A 17,398-nucleotide genomic window follows, 5' to 3' on the forward strand; every position below is an offset into this window, starting at 1 on the left:
TGATTCTCCAACAAATCCATGTTACAAAAAACAATTTGATATTATTCATTAATTTATCAATCATCTCATGAGATCCCTATGTGAATCAATGACAAATGTAGCACAATCCATTACAGAGGAAATGTATCTGTTTAGCTCTCTAGCCTTCCAAATACCATGGATAGGGATGACTGTTGTGTTATTCTTGTGTGTGCATGTTTGCGGGGTCTTAGCATCTTGCAACACATAACATCCTTTGTGTATATGATCCCAAAATTACAACCTTGAATCCTACTACTTGGTGGCGGTGCTAGGCATTTAAAATGCACCAAAAAGGTAAATATTTCGGTAGCTCCATCCCCAAAAATACAAATCCTTTGTTGCATATTTGAGCAAAAGGATGTAATTTAAATTCTACTTTGAAACTAACCTTTACCTATTGCACAAATGGCTTTCCATATTCCACATGATACAATCTTTCCCTCTGACAACATCATAACCTTTGCCATTTGGAAATGGAAAATTGAGATGTCACAATCACCATAAGATTACCGATCCATGCATAATCATTATGATTTAAAATTTGATGGATCACATCCATGCAAATACATATTTCTTAAGGAACATATTCCACCCTCTCATGCCGTAATTTCTCAATTCCCATGCTCATTGAGCCCCAAAGAGCCCCTTGCATCTCCTCCCCCCATTTACACAATGGGTGCTCCCCTAACCCATGAATGCACCCAAATGCCATGTAGTATCCTCTATCTCCCCCCTCTAATGGGCATCAAGTACCCCTTTGTACACCCCTCTATACCATACATATTAATTGTGGGACATAGGCCTAACCTTTAGGCATCAAGTACCCCTTTGGACCCTCCCTCTATACCATGCATCTTAATCGTGGGACATAGGCCAAATCTTCCATCGATGTCATGTGCTCATAGGGAACGCTATTCCAACCATATCCCTTACATGGAATCCCCCCCCCCTTTGGCTCTATTATAGCCACGTAAGAGCAACCCATACCATGCACCCTCACAACTCCATATCATGCATCATCACTCTAGCACTTTGTCAGCAGCAGCAAAGTGCCCCCTAATTCTCCATTCTAGCCACAAAGGTAACCCTGCCATGCATGCCATTTGTCATCGAACATATCAAGACATCACCACTTTTACATAATTCTCTCTAAATGCACAAAGGAGTGTATCTAGATTCTTGACCTCAATGTTAGATATGCCCATCACTAAAGAGGAGTTCCATGAATTTGTCTTGTCTACTACGAAGGATGCAAAGAGCTTAAGTTTAGATGCTCTTGATAGTTGACTTTTCCAAAGGAGATCACTTTTTAAAACCCATAATAATGATCTAGAAGTTTTCTCTCTAAAACTAAACACTTCCTCCTGACATTAATGTATGAGTCTAAGGATAACCTAGCTATGCTTTTCTCAAATCAATAATTAATGCATGAGTCTAAGGATAACCTAGCTATACTTCCTCCTGGCATTAATGTATGAGTCTAAGGGTAACCTAGCTATAATTTTCTCAACTCAATATTCAAAATAAATTTTAAGCCTATTTCTAGAAGTCTCTCTTGCCACATGGAATTCACCTAAGCTGAATCTCAATAGTGACTAGTTGGGAATGTCTTTAACGGAGCATGTATTAATTATGTGGAAGTGTCTTTGATGGAGCATGCATTAATTATGTGGAAGTGTCGGTGTACTCTACAACATCCATGGCTTGTCTATTATGGGAATAAGAGGTAACCTTGCTACGATAGTGGTCATGATTTTGTGGAAGCTTTACCTTCTTTTGGGTGAGATAGGTTACCATTATAATGGGAGACTTGGTGGGTGACGAATGTGGGACTCACTAGCACTATGGTGCATAAGAGGGAACCCTATAGTGGTAGTGGTCTCGCTTCTATGGAAACTTTACACATTGTGGGGTTTGCACAAGGGTGATACATGTTACTGCTATAGTGGGAGACCTAGGTGAGGACTGTAGGACTCACTAGCACTATGGTGCATAAGGGTTTGTCTATGAACACCCTTCTTGTGGGTGAGGATGATGTGGTTGAAGCTCTAGGATGATCGGGCATGATTATGAGCTCGTATGGGAGAATATCTCTCCACTTTTGTAGGAAACCCTAGTAATTTTAATTTGGAGAGTGAACCATGTTTAATATGTTGTGGAGTTTGATATGGGCATCTTTCTTGCTTAAAGTGTAAGATATTTATGATGCAATTTGGATAGTGAATATGTTGTAGAGTTTGATATGTGCATCTTTCGTGTGATATATTTATGATACATGGAATTCAAGGTTTAAGATTTAAGTGCTCTAAGTACTATTGTGGTTATTGCACATGAAATTTAAGTGAATTGAAATGAGGCTTTGAGTAAATTAAATTAAGCTTCAATTTTGAGTTGTACTTCTGCCTATGACATCTTTACAGTGTGTAATATCTTTTCTAGAGTAATTGGGAGCCTTGTAATGGTATCCAAGCACTCCTCGGCTAAAGTGTAGAGGAATACACATGGAATTCAGGAGCTAAAGTGGGTTTAAAACCTATGCAAGTAGAGTGCATATAGTTTGTTTATGAGCAAGCAGGTTATCTTGTGAACACAACCACACGAGATTAGAACAAAGGACATCAACATTGCTTGGTTTTAGTGAAGAAGTGGATTGAGACTCACTACCAAAGCAATGGAGAAGTGGATTGAGACTCACTAGCAAAGTGGAAGCTTTACACACTGTGTGGCGAGACATGTTACCATTATAATGGGAGACTTGAATGAGAACTATGGGACTCACTAGCACTATGGTGCATAACGGTTTCTCTACAAACACACTTGCTACACATCTCTTTGGGGATGATGTGGCTAAAGCTTGGGGTGATTAGGTGGCTGCAAGATACCATCTCCCTTCTTTGTATAAAACCATCATAATGGATGCAATTTGGGGAGTGAGTCATGTGTTCATATGTTGTGGAGTGTGATATGTGCAAGAAATCTTTATGATACATTGAATTTGGGGTGGTTAGGTGGCTGCAAGATACCATCTCCCTTCTTTGTATAAAACCATCATAATGGATGCAATTTGGGGAGTGAGTCATGTGTTCATATGTTGTGGAGTGTGATATGTGCAAGAAATCTTTATGATACATTGAATTTGGGGTGGTTAGGTGGCTGCAAGATACCATCTCCCTTCTTTGTATAAAACCATCATAATGGATGCAATTTGGGGAGTGAGTCATGTGTTCATATGTTGTGGAGTGTGATATGTGCAAGAAATCTTTATGATACATTGAATTTGGGGTTTAAGTAAAAGTATTATGTGGGTGTTGCACATAAAATTAAGTGAAATTAAATGAGGTAATTTACATGCAATTTTAGTTATCCATTTTTTTGTTGTACTTCCACTATGACATCTTTAAAGTGCAATATCTTTTCTAGAGTAACTTGGAGCCTTACACAAGAATCCTATTTAGGCATACTTCAACCATAATATTATAAGGGGTTCTCTCATATTCATTCCCTCTTAACAAGTCCATAAGGTAGGGGTGCCTCTTTGGCCCCCATTCTTTATGGTGACGTTATAGAGAGCCTTACTTGGCTAATTCATAAGGTAGGGGTGCCTCCTTGGCCCCCCTTCTTTATGGTGACATTGTAGATTTTGTAGATGACACAAGTTCTCCTTGCTGTGTGAATTAGTCTATTATGAAATTTTGGGATTACATGTACATATTCTCTTAATCTTGTGGCTCATCCATTAAAAACAATAAAAAACAAGTATGAAGAACCATGAGAAACACCTCCTATGCTTTGTATTATGGTGGCAAGGATGTCAAATCATATCTTTGAAGGAGTTGCATTCTTACTTATTGTGATATCTAAGGACTTGAATGATTCTTTGCACAAAATATGGCCTTTTGGGTGTTGAATGAAATTTTAAAAAGATTTAAAAATATATGGCCTTTTGGGTGTTGAATGAAATTTTAAAAAAGCTTAAAAAATGAAAATATATCACAACTTTATATGAAGAAATTGAGACCTTGGGCTACTCTTCATTTTGATTGTATTTTAGTTCTTGTATCGTAGGAGACCTTCACAAGTTTGATGTGACTTCTCCCAACACATATCTTAGTTCTTATATCGTAGGAGACCTTCACAAGTTTGATGTGACTTCTCCCAACACATATGCAGAAAGTCTCTTTGGAGTGGTCTACCATGTAAAAGTTTCTTTGGTGACATTTCCAATATTAGGAATAAGATGATTGTTATATGGATCCTTAGGGCTTACATGTACCTATTGCTACATGGATCCTTAGGGCCCGCCTCAGCATGTATCTCACATTGATGTACGGTGCACGTTTGTATGGCCCCCATTATGAGGAAAAGCCATTGGTGCACATATCTTTACTGGGAACACCAACTTAGATGTTGGAAGGGGTCGTAAGTTGTGACCGTTGATGGCCCGAAAAGGTATACGAAATACTCCTTGGAATATTCCCTCAAATACTAATTTCATCATTAGTTTGCGGTGGTCAGTTGGGAAGCATTATAAATATATGGGCAATGACCGTGTCAATGCAACGTAGCCGCCCACGTTGTGAGAGATGCCCAAATCTCAAAACAAATAAGGAGTATGTAAATATATGATAAATTAATGATTATGTGTAAAAGATCCAAGGTGGCAGTAATAGCGTGGCAGCGGAGAGGATAGTAGATGCTGAAAAATCAAAATAGAAGGCTCATAGACGAAGGAGAGAGACAGTGCAAAGGTTCCAGAAGGTGGCGAGGCAGATGGGGAAAAAGGGGTTTTTGGGACGATTTACAAGACGGACAGGGAGACAAGAGATGGAGGAACTACGAGAGGCACATGAGTGAGTAAAGTACCTATAGTGAAGCAAGCTAGTTGCAGTCAAAAGATCTTCTAATTTTCAAGGGAAGCAGAAGTGATGTTCAAAGTAATCAAAGTGATGTTCAAAGCAATCAAAGTGATGTTCAAAGCAATCGAAGTGATGTTCAAAGCAGAATTGATGTTCAAAGCAATCGAAGTGAATTTGGGTAAAGCAGAAGTGATGTTCAAAGCAATCGAAGTGAATTTGGGTAATTTAGAGCAGAGAAAGTGCTAAGACCCAAAGAATCAATCAGGAGAGGTGTTCCGAGAGGTTTCTGTGAGGCAAATCTATTAGAGACAAGATTTAATCCAAAATCATGTTCAATTATTGCTGTTTTGTGAGTCAATTATGTGCTGAGTTGAGTCTGTCTAAGGAAGACCTGCAGTCTGTGATAAAACACTCATTGTAGCTTGAATAGTAGCTAGAGTCTACAAGTGGAGAATCCCTAAGTTTTCAGCATGTTTTTCAGCTATGTTGGAACCCATTGTCTCAGGGCTGTTGAGATAATCTTTCTTTGCTTTGTGAAGACAGCAGTGAATTTGAAGCTTGTATTTGTGTCATAGTCAATGAGAATTTGTGTTTTGGAGCTTAGTTTGAGTTGTTCTATTTGATTTTATTGAGATAGAACATTTGTGGAGAAGTGTCTGATGATTTAGGAGGTTTGAGGCGCTTTATGATTGAAACAATCTTCTTCTGTTGAGAATACGCTATCAGAATGGGTCAGAAGAGTGTCATCTACTAGGCAATTGTGTGTCTAGGGGGGTCAATAGATGAAGTAAAAGAGTCATTTTGATCATTTTAGGTACAAGGAAAGCTATTCTGAGTTGAGTATGATAGTTTGTAGTCTGACAGAAGTCGGGGATTGAGTTGTGGGAAAACTGGTCATTCTAGAGCAGCTGCGACTTGATAGTGATCAGTTTTGGACATCTATAGGGTCATATTTTTGTTTGGTTTGGGTGTTTAAAGGGATTAGAGGTCTTAGAGGACTCAGAACTAAGAAAGTCTACTCCAGTTGAGTCAGCCCTATCAGCAATTAGAGGTTAGATCTGCCAATGACAGTCGGTGGGTGACAACAAGGTGTCTTCAGAGTCACATCTTCATGAAACTAGGGTAACCTAAGGGCTAGAGGATACGACGGACACAAAAGAGAGAGTTTCTAATCCAGATAGAGATTCTAAGTCGGTTGGTTCTATCTTCGAGAGCAGAATTGGTAACAGTTTAGACCAGTGAGACCAGTGTCATCTGTAGATCTGTAGAGCATGCTTAGAATGGTTCTGGGACTGAGAAATTGATGCTAGCTAGACCAGGAGAACAATAAGGGGGTAAGGAGGACAAATATTGGGGTTGGATTCTACGCCAGGCATCCGAACCAATTTACACGAATCTAGGGCAAAATACTATTGACAGGGCATCAGCAGAAGGGAGCCGACAGGTTCTAACAAGTTTAGGATAAAGTGTTTATGGTTGGTTGTCATTGGAGGACACTCTGGATGATAGGTGGACGTGTTTCTACCTAGAATCTGCTATAGTTATACGTCCTAAGCTATGGTCAAGTTTTGATCATTTCTATGTCAATCATTTGAGGCAGTTTTTTCTCAGTAGGGGGTCGTCCAAGAGTTTGGTAAGCTTCTAGGATAGTAGCTATAGGGTTAGCTGATGCGGGAGGATTGAAGAGGATCTAGTAGGGCCCATTTTGGTCTGGAAACATAAAGAGGATTTTGGAGGCAATTTTCTATCATTTTTGTATTATCAGTTGAAGTGAGTTTTGGTCAGTAGAAGGATGCTAACGAGTGCTATGGAGTTCTGAAACAAGTTTTTGAAGCGTTCCGATATTGGTGGTGGGATAGTTTTTGGCCTAGGGTCATCAACTAGTGTCTGTTTTGGGTAACAGTCAATATCTGATCTATATAGGGCAACCGAAAGAGATTTATGTCATCTACTCGTCAGCTAAAGTCAACTGAGGTTTTTGGGTTAAAAATTTGAAGTATTGAAGGTTTGATTTGACCATTGAGGAGTAACATCCCAGTCGGATAAAGGTGAAGTGGTGACCATTTATGTTAGCCAGAGGACAAGGGATAGAGTATGAGCTCATTGGTGCCATTTAAGTAGGGATCCTAGTATCCCCAAGTTCTCATCCTCTTACATTTTCTTCTTGTGTGTCTACTGGTGGTGTTATAGAGGCCATCACCCACCACACAACGTCTTGGACGCGTCCACCGCACTACCTATAGCTCTATAAATGGACATAGTTGGCACAAACAAAGGCATCCAATGCTTGTGAGCATATATTCCCTATACTCTTAGTACGCCCTCCATCCAGAGTTTATCTAGATCCCCATCTAAGCTTTACACTAGAGCACACGAGTGGAAAGCACTATCATATTGTACTTACCTCTTGTTTGGTATAATCAAAACTTTAAAATTCTCTCCATTCTCTCTATTGCATTATCTAGTGTACTTTCTCTTGCTAAATCTATTTCCGCTATGCCATATTCTTACACCTATAGTAGCAAGATTGGAGTAAGATTGTTAAATGGATCCTTAAAGCTTACACATACGTACCTATAGTAAGATTGGAGTGTTTATTAATAAAAAAGATCATCTTTTCAAAATGAAATATTATCCTTCACAAACCTCCATGCCTTTTTACCTTGTCTTCGAGAAAATATGTGAAAGTGGCATTACAAATTTGTTTGCATTAAAACACCTCAGTGTATGGAAAGATCAAATCTAATTGGACCTTGTGATAGTCCCCCCTTAGTCACTCTTTTATGTGTTGAATATGTGTGGAATGCTATCTCGTTGGCCTAAAAGGTCATTGTGGGGTTTGTGCATTACCAAAGAGACCACTTTGCGGATGTATTGGACATTGTGGGTTGGAGAAGCTAAGGGCTATAAGGGGATAAGACTAGCTACTATTCGCCTCATGAAAAATGGATATATTTGTTTTACCTTGGAAGATTGTGGCATAACCAAGAAGACTTTAACAATTAGCACGTGGTCTATCCAGAATTAACCACTCACTTTAGTCCCTTAGATTTCATGCTTGAGCACCCTAAACCCTGTGGTATATGTTTAATTTCTAGGGTTTCTATATAGCTTTTACCCATTCTAGAGAGAATTGTCAAACCATTATATCTAAGTTAAAAAATCCTTAGTTAAGAGCAAGATATATTTGAAAAGTACTAGAAGGATACTGAAGGTCTTTACAGACTCCAACTATATTCAAGCTATCGCTTGTAAAAAGCCCTAGTTAAGAGCAACCTCGCTTGGAAAAAACCCTATAAAGGGCAAGATGTATATGAAGAATATACTAAGGGTCTTTATAGAATCCAACCATTCTTAAGATAATGAAATCAACAATAACCTCACTCGCAAAAAGCCCTAGTTAAGAGCAAGATGTATTTGAAACCTATTTGAAGGATACTAAAGGTCTTTACAGACTCCTACTATTATCTCCAGGGTGGGCATGGAGATGGACGAGGGTCTCTCTCCATCCATAAGCATGGGTGGGGAAGGTCTCTGGGAACCTTGCCCATGGCCCAGTTAACTAGGCGTGGCACAACTTGCGATGGCATTAAATATTTGGTTTTGAGCTTTGTTCTGATGCGACCTTGCTCCCATCATAAGTGACATTTTGGCCAAGTTTATAGTTTATAAGGTGAATCCAACTGGTTTGAAAATGGCACAATTACAACTTGACCTGGCCAAGTTTTCTATCACATTCTTGGCTTAGATAACTGGGCCATGGGAAGGTGTCCTAAAAATGCTCAATATGCCAGATGAACACGATTTTCTAAAAAAAAGAAAGATCTCATATCAAGAATAAGATTTTTTGAAGTTATTATCCTATTATGCGAGACTCAAGATTGGCTCTTGGGGCTATAGCTTAAATGAAAAACGATGGCATGTAATTCCAAGACCCACTCTTCTCTATATATATTATTATCTTAAAAAAAGAGTTTCACAAAGCTGCCAAGTAACAAGAATTTAGAGGTTCAGGAAAAAAAAAAGTTTGGGTAGAATTTGTCTCAAAAGATGAGTTGCCCACTAGAATAGGTTAAAGAGTCGTAGATTTCTAGTACGTGGAATTCCTCCAAATGTCAATGAGAGCTGCCCAATCGCCTCCCACCGGCCCCCGCGTAACCCTGTCTCACTCTCTCTCACACACAATACACATGAAGACGAAGCGGTTGCTTTTTTATCTGCAATGGCAAGCTCAGTCGAGAGGGCTTTGTCACAACACTGTCGCGCAGGTTCATCTTCATGCCCTGAAGCCTCTGCCCCCCGTTTTCTGTTTTAAAGCAGGCAGTCTCTAAGGCAGCAAGCGAATTGCGAGGCGAACAACGCGCATATGAGCAAGAAAATGAAGAAATTTGAGCCGGATAGGACCACCGATACAGACAAAACAGTCAGCAGAACACATTTTCCAGCGGTTAAGTTAACTGGGTTATACGGAAAAACCTTGATACCAGGGCTGAATGCAACACCCCACTGTTAATCATGGGTCGGTAGTTGATCATGTTGCTAAATGTTGGCAGGACGTGTTCACAAATTGCTCACAGAAAAGCAACCTCAGGAAACTCTTGGGATTGTGGGGACTTTGGATCATCGAGGGCTCGCGTTATTGAGAGACACTTTACACAGCTTATTGGAAGAATGCAATAGAAGGAAGGACTTAGCAGCTAGCAGGTGGGTATACTCCCTTGTGGTCAACAATGGACTGGATTCAACTGCTTACTTGGGAGATCATGCCATCCGAATGTTTGCATCATGTGGGAGCTTGATAGAGGCAACCCGAGTGTTTTTGAAGATATCAAATCGGAGTGTATATACTTGGAATGCGCTCATCTCAGCTCATGCTAAGCTTGGAGAATCTCATAAAGCCCTTGACTTTTTCAGTGAAATGCAGAAAGATGGCATAGAACCTGACAAGTTTGTTCTTTCATGCTCTTTAAAAGCATGTGGTAGCTTAGGAACCTTACGTCAGGGTAGGCTGATACACCACCACATAATCAACAATGGTCTTAAGTCAGATGCTATTCTTGGAAACAGCCTTTTGGATACGTATGCCAAATGTGGAAGTGTAGAGGAGGCATGGGAAGTATTTAAAACTTTACCTCATCGTGATCTGGTTTCGTGGAGTACAATATTTGTGGCATATATTAACCATGGACATAGCCTTTATGCTCTGGAACTTTATGATAAGATGAAACGGGATGGCATACAGCCAGATAAAGTTGTGTTCTTGTGTATCTTGAAAGCGTCTAGCAACACGGGAGCCATAAGTTACAGGTTTATGATACATGATGAAATAATCAGAAGTGGGCTTGAAACAGATATTGCAGTGGGAAGTAGTATTCTCGACATCTATGCCAAGTGTGGTAGCATAAGGGAGGCTTGCAAGGTGTTTGAATCATTATCACATCCTAATGTGGTGTCTTGGGGTGCAATGATGTCAGGATTTGCGGAGCATGGGCATGGGATTTTAGCCTTGAAACTCTACCAGTGCATGCAGCAGGAAGGGATTAAACCAGACAAAGTTGTATTCTTGAGCATTTTGAAAGCTTGTGGCAGTATAGGAGGAGCCGATATTGGCAGATTGATACATGAACAGATTTTACAAGCTGAGCTGGAAATAGACATGGTGGTTGGCAGCTCAATTGTTGACATGTATGCTAAATGTGGCAGCTTAGAAGATGCATGCAAGGTGTTCGACAGGCTGTCAAGTCGAGATGTGGTATCATGGGGTACAATGATTGGAGGATATGTTCACAATGGACAGGCCGTTAATGCTCTTGCACTTTTCAGAAAAATGGAGCAGGAGGGAATACAGCCAAGCATAACTACTTTTCTGAGCAGTCTGAAGGCTTGTGGCAGCATAGGAGACATAGATACAGGGATGTTACTGCATGATCAGATTGTTAGAAGTGCATTTGATGTAGATGAGTCCATAGGGAGCAGCCTTGTTGACATGTATGCTAAATTTGGAAACCTGGAGGGAAGCCGTAAAGTGTTTGATAAGTTGGCACACTTGAATGCGGTTTCTTGTGGTGCAATGATTGCAGGATATGCTGTGCATGGGCAGGGTCTTCTTGCACTTAGCCTTTTCAGGGAGATGGATGCAGGTACCACAGAGGTAGACAACATCACCTTTCTTTACATGCTGAAAGCATGTGCTAGTATTGGATCTTTAGGTGATGGCAGATGGATACATCACAGAATAATTCGAAGTGGTTTGGAACTAGATCTAGTTCTCGGGAATAGTCTTGTTGAAATGTACTTAAAATGCTGGAGCCTTGAAGAGGCCTGCAAGGTGTTTGAAAACATGCCCAGCCGAGATGTGGTGTCATGGGGTGCAATTATTGCTGGTTATGCCCAGTTCACTGATTGTGGCTTAGCTGGGCATTACCTGAAGGAGATGCAAAAATCAGGCTTCAAACCTAATGACACAATCTATACTTGCCTTCTTGCTGCTTGCAGTCATGGTGGCCTAGTAAAGGCAGGCTGTCACTACTTCACATTGATGAGAGATGAGCATGGCATTTCACCGAGTATTGAGCACTACAGTTGTATGATTGATCTTCTTGGTCGCACTGGGTGTATTTTGGAAGCTGAAGACTTGATTGAAACCATGCCAGTTGCACCAAATGTAATTATGTGGACAGCCATGCTTAGTAGCTGCAGAGCATATGGTAATACTTTTTTAGGACAGCGGTGCTTTGATCAGTTTGTTCAAACCGATCCTGATGATGGGTCCGGGTATGTGTTCATATCTAATACGTATGCAAATGTTCACATGTGAAAAGTAGTGTGGGTGCTTGCAAGAAGCCTGGAAGAGCCTGGATTGAAGTCAATGACAGGGTGAATGAGTTCGTTGTGGGAGAGAGTATTGATTGTCTACCTCCAATGCTGGATAGGTTACGTCAACAAAGTAAGAAGGAAGGATATGTGCCAATGGTGACCTTAGTGATAGAGCAATGGTGATGATCTGAGTAACAGAGTGATGTGAAATGAGGCCACTGGAAAAATAGTGTCCCCTACAGGCAGTACAGTAAACCATACATAATCGAACAACCATCCAAGCCTCTGGTATATAATCCTTCCAGCACTGGTATGACTACAGTTTAGCCGAAGCGGTGCCGTTCTGGTGGAGTTTCGAAGTTTCCTCTGGGATGACGTACCCTTTTCCAAGGGGCCAGCCTGTGATAGTTTTGGTCCTTCGCAAATCTTTTCTGCTCACCTTTTGCTTCTGAAAAGAAGCCCTTGAAGGTTGGCAGCAGCCTCTCTGTTTGCCCATGCAAGAAGTTGTAGAACTTTGCATGGTCTTGCATGTGGCCAGTGAGTGATGCAAAGTTTAAAGCCATGCAGGAAGTTTTATAAAGGAAAGCAAACTTCTACATAAAAAACAACAGGGTTGAAGGGGGTGAAAGGAAAGTGGGTCAAACAATCTACTGCCCTACCCTTGGAGCAGTTGTTCTCATCATTAAAGGTATGTGTGCCAGTACGCCTGAGGTAGAGGAGCAAAGCGATGGTACTTTAAGAGAGTCAGAAGAGAGTAGGCATGCTTTGGAGGAGTGGCTCATGAAGATAAGAGAGGAGGAGGCTAATATATTGCCACTCATTTTGAATTAGCAAAGCCACTAGCAGAGTCGAAGGAGTAGCGAGTATTGTTGGCATTGCCTATGTTCGTGTTCTTGCAACATTGTGACCTTGGTAAGTTTGCTGATACTGCTTGGTTAGATTTTCTAGCCAGCTTCTTTTGACAAGCACATCATTTGCAAGTTTAGTAATTCTTTTTTGCCATGTTCATATTTGGAATCATTAGCATCGTGTTTAGGTGCTTACTCTGCTGACTCTCATGTATACATCCTTGTGTAGGTGACGGGTTTGTCAAGCTCTTTGACAAGTACTCTACTTGACTTGTAAGTTTGCCAATTTTTGCCATGTTCATGTCTTTGCACTTGGAACAATATGTGTCAAAATGTCGAAGCTTGTTTAAAGCAGTGCTGTTGAGCACCTCACTCAAACAGAGCATTAGATAATGCCAATTTCAAGTTTGAACTTGTTTTTCAGCAGGTCTCTAGATGTGCTATATCTTGTAAAATGCCTCTCAAGCGACACAGCCTAAGGCTTTTGTCTCGACCAGTGTTTCGCCTGGAGTGGCGAGTCGTCTCTCATGGCCACCTTCTTGGTGAGAATGCCGGGACACAAGATCATGCGTCACCCAGTGACAATGTGTCACGATTGTGACTAATCTCCTATTTCATCCCTTAATTACCCTTAATCATTGTAATCATTGAAAGGACAGGAGTGAAGGGTCGCACCCTGTCACATGGTTCATCACTAAAGGACACACCTCCACGTCCAAAGGATATGACTATTCATTCAAGAGTCATACTCCTACTCTAAGGGATGTGCCTCTTCAGTTGTACCTCTTCGAGCCCTATTTAAGAAAGGCCCTTGTCTCAATGCAAACACTTTTCATCTTATATCATTGTCTGTTGTGTTAATGAGCTTTTTTATGAGTATTAAATATCTAATTATGCTTAATTAGGTTAGATAAACCTTACAGTGATATCACTGATGCAATACTCCTCACGTTATCCGGCTCAGTCTGAGTGAGTCTTGCAAGTATCACACATTCTCTACTATGGGTAGGTCCACGTGTTGAGAAGAAGTGTTTGTTGCATCTGCCACCCATTTGTACCCAAAAGTCCTTGTTAGCATGAAATGAGAACTTAGCCCACCTATCCATGGCCATCTGTAGCTCTGCTCTCAATGTAGACAACTATGGATGCTTCTCATGTTCTCTCTACAGAGCAGCAATCCTGCACCTGATAGCTCTCTCCTTGTCTAGGGCTTCTTGTTTCTTGGCCAAAGTAACACTATGATAATACTTGCTGGTCCTCTCTAGGGTCGGGGTCGTCACATGCTGGCCTTATGTGAAATCTCTGCATCCAAATAGAGAGAGTCAGGGATACGGACATGGGGCATGCCATCTGAGTCGCCAGCTCCCTAAGGCACGGAACAGCCAGGCAATGATTTGACTTGGTGGTGCCAGGCATGACAACAATGGTGCCTCCCCTATCGAGGCCCCAATCATCCACATAGAACCTATCCAATCGTGCAAAGATAATCCATCCCCACTTTTTCTGTTATGCAAGGAGTCAGATAAAGAGTTAGACCTCCTCTAGTGAAACGATGCAAGAAGAGGCATTAGGGGAGCAAATTGACCATCTTGTAGGAAATTCCAGCCATCATAGGTAAGCTTCATACTTCTTGTGTGCTTTCCATAAATAAATTGGGCATCCCCGCAGCAATAATCTGTGTTGGTATGCATCTGTCATTTCATTTTTTTTTCGAAGTTAGGGGTTCTAGGTTAGATGGGGTAAAGGGGGAAATTTGATGTTATCCGTCTCTCCTCTTCCATACAAATCAGGATAAATCTGATTTTAGGGTTTTTCTACCTCTAGGGCTGAATTAGGGTTCTCCTATTCTAGGGTTAGGGCTAAGCTACGGGCATCTCACAGGACGGATATTTATTTCTACAGAGACCCCCTCTTTGCAGAGAGATGTTGCACAATAGAAAGTTTGAGTGTGCATGCCCAGACTTATGATAGACGATATGTGCTCCTCATTAGATGCCCCCTTCTCAAAGGATGAGTTGAGACATGCATTGCAGGGTCTTTCATAAGGAAAATGCTCAAGGGATGATGGTCTCTCCCCATCCCCATCCTTCTTTATACAGTTTTGGGACCACATTGGGGATGGATCACTGTTTCTTTACAGGAGATGTGGTACAGGTACCATGCCCCCCTTTTTCATGGAGGGTTCTATCCACCTTATCCCAAAAGTTGGGGATAAGACCAACATCAAGCAGTGGAGGCCCATCACTTTACTTGGATTCGCATATAAAATCTTAGCTAAGGCATCAAGTATGAGGTTACAACTGGTTCTTCAAAGGATTATTCACGACACATAATGGTTTCCTCCAAGGAAGGAGTATATTTGATAACATCATCTCATTTTGGGAAGGTGTGGAGTGGGCTAAATCTAGCCAACAACCCCTTGCCATCGTGTTGTTGGACTTTGACAATCATGACAATGGATTGGGACTTCTTGGAAGGCACGATAGCACGTATGGGGTTTACCCAGGACTGGATCAGAGGGGTTTATAGGAAGGCCCATAGCATAGTTTTAGCTTGTGGGGGACGTGGCGAGCGCTTTCAGATTTCCCGCTTGGTGCGGCAAACGTGGTGAGCGCTTTCAGATCTCCCGCTTGGTGCGGCAGGGATGTCCCCTAGCTCCCTTACTATACCTCGTAGCAGCGGAGGCTATGAGCAGGTTTATTCGGGCTACCCTAGGAGACTAGGAGTCTTTGGCCTCAGATTGCCTCTACGTACAGAGGAAGAGTTATTGGGCTCGGAGTTAGCAGATGATACCGCGATGTTTTTAGAGGCCTCACATGCATGTCTCTGGGCATCACAATAGTTTTTGCGCTTGTGCTCATGAGAGCATTAAAAGCAAACTAGGAAGCTTGATTTGGCATTTAGAGCCTTGATGGTTAGCCAAGTGCTGTTGGCCACTGCTTGGTGTGTCACTTCTTGTTGGGTTTTTCATAGGGGATGCATTGGCCAGTTATGTCGCCTCATTCAGAATTTTCTTTGGTTAGGATTAGATGGCACAATACACACTAGGGCTGACTCTGAGCTCACGCCAAAGGTCTCCGGTGCATACGAGACATCTTGGTCCTGCAAGAAGAAAACCACACAAAAGATTCCGAGGTTGAACATCAACAAAATGAAGAAATGCCCCGCAAATTCACTTCATCGAAGGTTCCTCTTACGCTCTCTGAATGCCCTAGCAGAGAACTGTAAAAGGTCAAGGCTACCTCTCGGACCTGCTGAGGCTTTATTGCAATAGTGAAGAGCTTGAATCCCCTCTCACCGAAAGTGGGGTCCTGAGGCAGCAAAAAACTCACGGGAGATGGTGTCCCCAGCCTGGGTCAAGAAAGAAGCTCGTGCACGGTATCTGCACTCAATCCGTTGCTCCTCTAGACTCTCCAACGAGGTGTGAGCTGCCTCCATCTGGGCGTGAACCCAGGGACTCTCTGGGGTTTGCTTTTGAAGCCGCTGAAGCGAGGCTAAGCTGCATGCAAGGCGCCTGTCCTGCTCTCTGAATGCCACGAGCCTCTTTTGGGCAGAAGTCTGAAGGAAGGAGCTAGTCTCTCGCAGCGCAGCATCCAGATCAGTCGCTTCCTGCCTCGGAGAAAAACTGTGGGAGGTCCAAATCTCCTCAAGTGGTCTGGAATCCTCACTGAGTGATGTGGCTGTGTCCGCCTGGCCCGCCTCTGCAAAGGTCAGGATCACAGGCGCAGGATTGGAGAATGTTGTGCAGGCGAGGATCCCATCATGCCTTCCCTGTCATAGCCCCACTCATTCACATAGAAACGGTAAAGACGAGAAAGAATGGGCCTCTCGGCATGTCAGTCCGAGCGGGAGAAGGTGAGGCTGCCCTAAGTGCAGCTGAACTCAGGAAGATGCCAAGTGTCCTTGCTGCGGATGTGGAAGAGAAACTCCTCCCAAGTGGTGCCCTCGGGCCAGAGATTTCTGGGATGGGGCACTTACCTCTGTGGTCTTTTGGGATCTTCAAGCATGTTGAAGTCTCCACCCATGCACCAAGAGGCTGCCTTGGGGAGTCTGCCGCACTTGAGGCCAGAAGGTCTCCACCCATGCACCAAGAGGCTGCCTTGGAGAGTCTCTGCCACACTTGAAGCCAGAAGGTCATGTGCTCAGCGGCCCCATTGGGGCTGTAGATGTTGCGGAGCCCGAGTCAGGTCTCCCCAATGTGTAGGATCAGTGACTGGGCATGGCTGGGGATGATCATGCCTGATTCTCACCAAGGGGACTAGAGTTTGGCTCAGAGAGATGCATACTCGGCTCCCGAGGGGCCCCAAAGTTGGGGATCAGACTGTGTGGCTCCTTTCGGGAAAGATCTTCCGGCAGCTGCAGGTCCTACCTGCTGTGAGATGATGCTCCTGAACTATGAGAATATCAAGTTCATTGACAACCAGTGCTCTTTGAATCTCCTCTCTGATCCTCTGCATGCCTTGCCGACAGTAGGCATCACCCAGGCCTCGGGTGTTCCATGAGGCAATCCTCAGCTGAGGTGGCGTGCAACGGCTAGAGACTCCATCAACGACTGCACCTTGGAGGCTGGCTTCAAGGGGGAGTAGTGGCTGCTGTCCTCCCGTTTCCAAGTAACCTGGAATGGTGGTGGCTAGGCGGCTCTACTGCACAAGAGCCTCTGCTAGCACCTTCTCAGGCGAGAACTAAAGGTGGTGAAGGTGCCTGTATGTGCCCTTCTCAGTGAGAAAAGGTGGGGTGAAAGTAGATGAATAGATGAAGCCCAGGCCGCCTCCATGACATCGGTAACCCGAGCGTCTTGGAGCATCTGAGAGTGGTATGTCACCTGCTCCATGGAGAGTGGCCTCTGCCCCCACATCA

The 17,398-nt window shown here is 42.7% G+C and overlaps 1 pseudogene across 1 annotated transcript in view; it reads left to right on the forward strand.

Moving 5' to 3' along the window:
- The first annotated feature begins 8,978 nt into the window (after window positions 1–8,978).
- The window catches only part of LOC147640063 (pentatricopeptide repeat-containing protein At4g04370-like), a 56,982-nt pseudogene continuing 48,562 nt past the window's right edge, over window positions 8,979–17,398 (forward strand). Inside the window, exons 1-2 of the transcript XR_015262378.1 lie at window positions 8,979–12,605; window positions 12,771–12,814. The product of XR_015262378.1 is annotated as a pentatricopeptide repeat-containing protein At4g04370-like (transcript). The remainder of the gene's footprint in view (window positions 12,606–12,770; window positions 12,815–17,398) is intronic.

This window comes from Cibotium barometz, chromosome 3 (assembly GCF_041138505.1).
Source record: "Cibotium barometz isolate CiBa-2024 chromosome 3, ASM4113850v1, whole genome shotgun sequence".
Taxonomy (NCBI): Eukaryota; Viridiplantae; Streptophyta; class Polypodiopsida; order Cyatheales; family Cibotiaceae; genus Cibotium; species Cibotium barometz.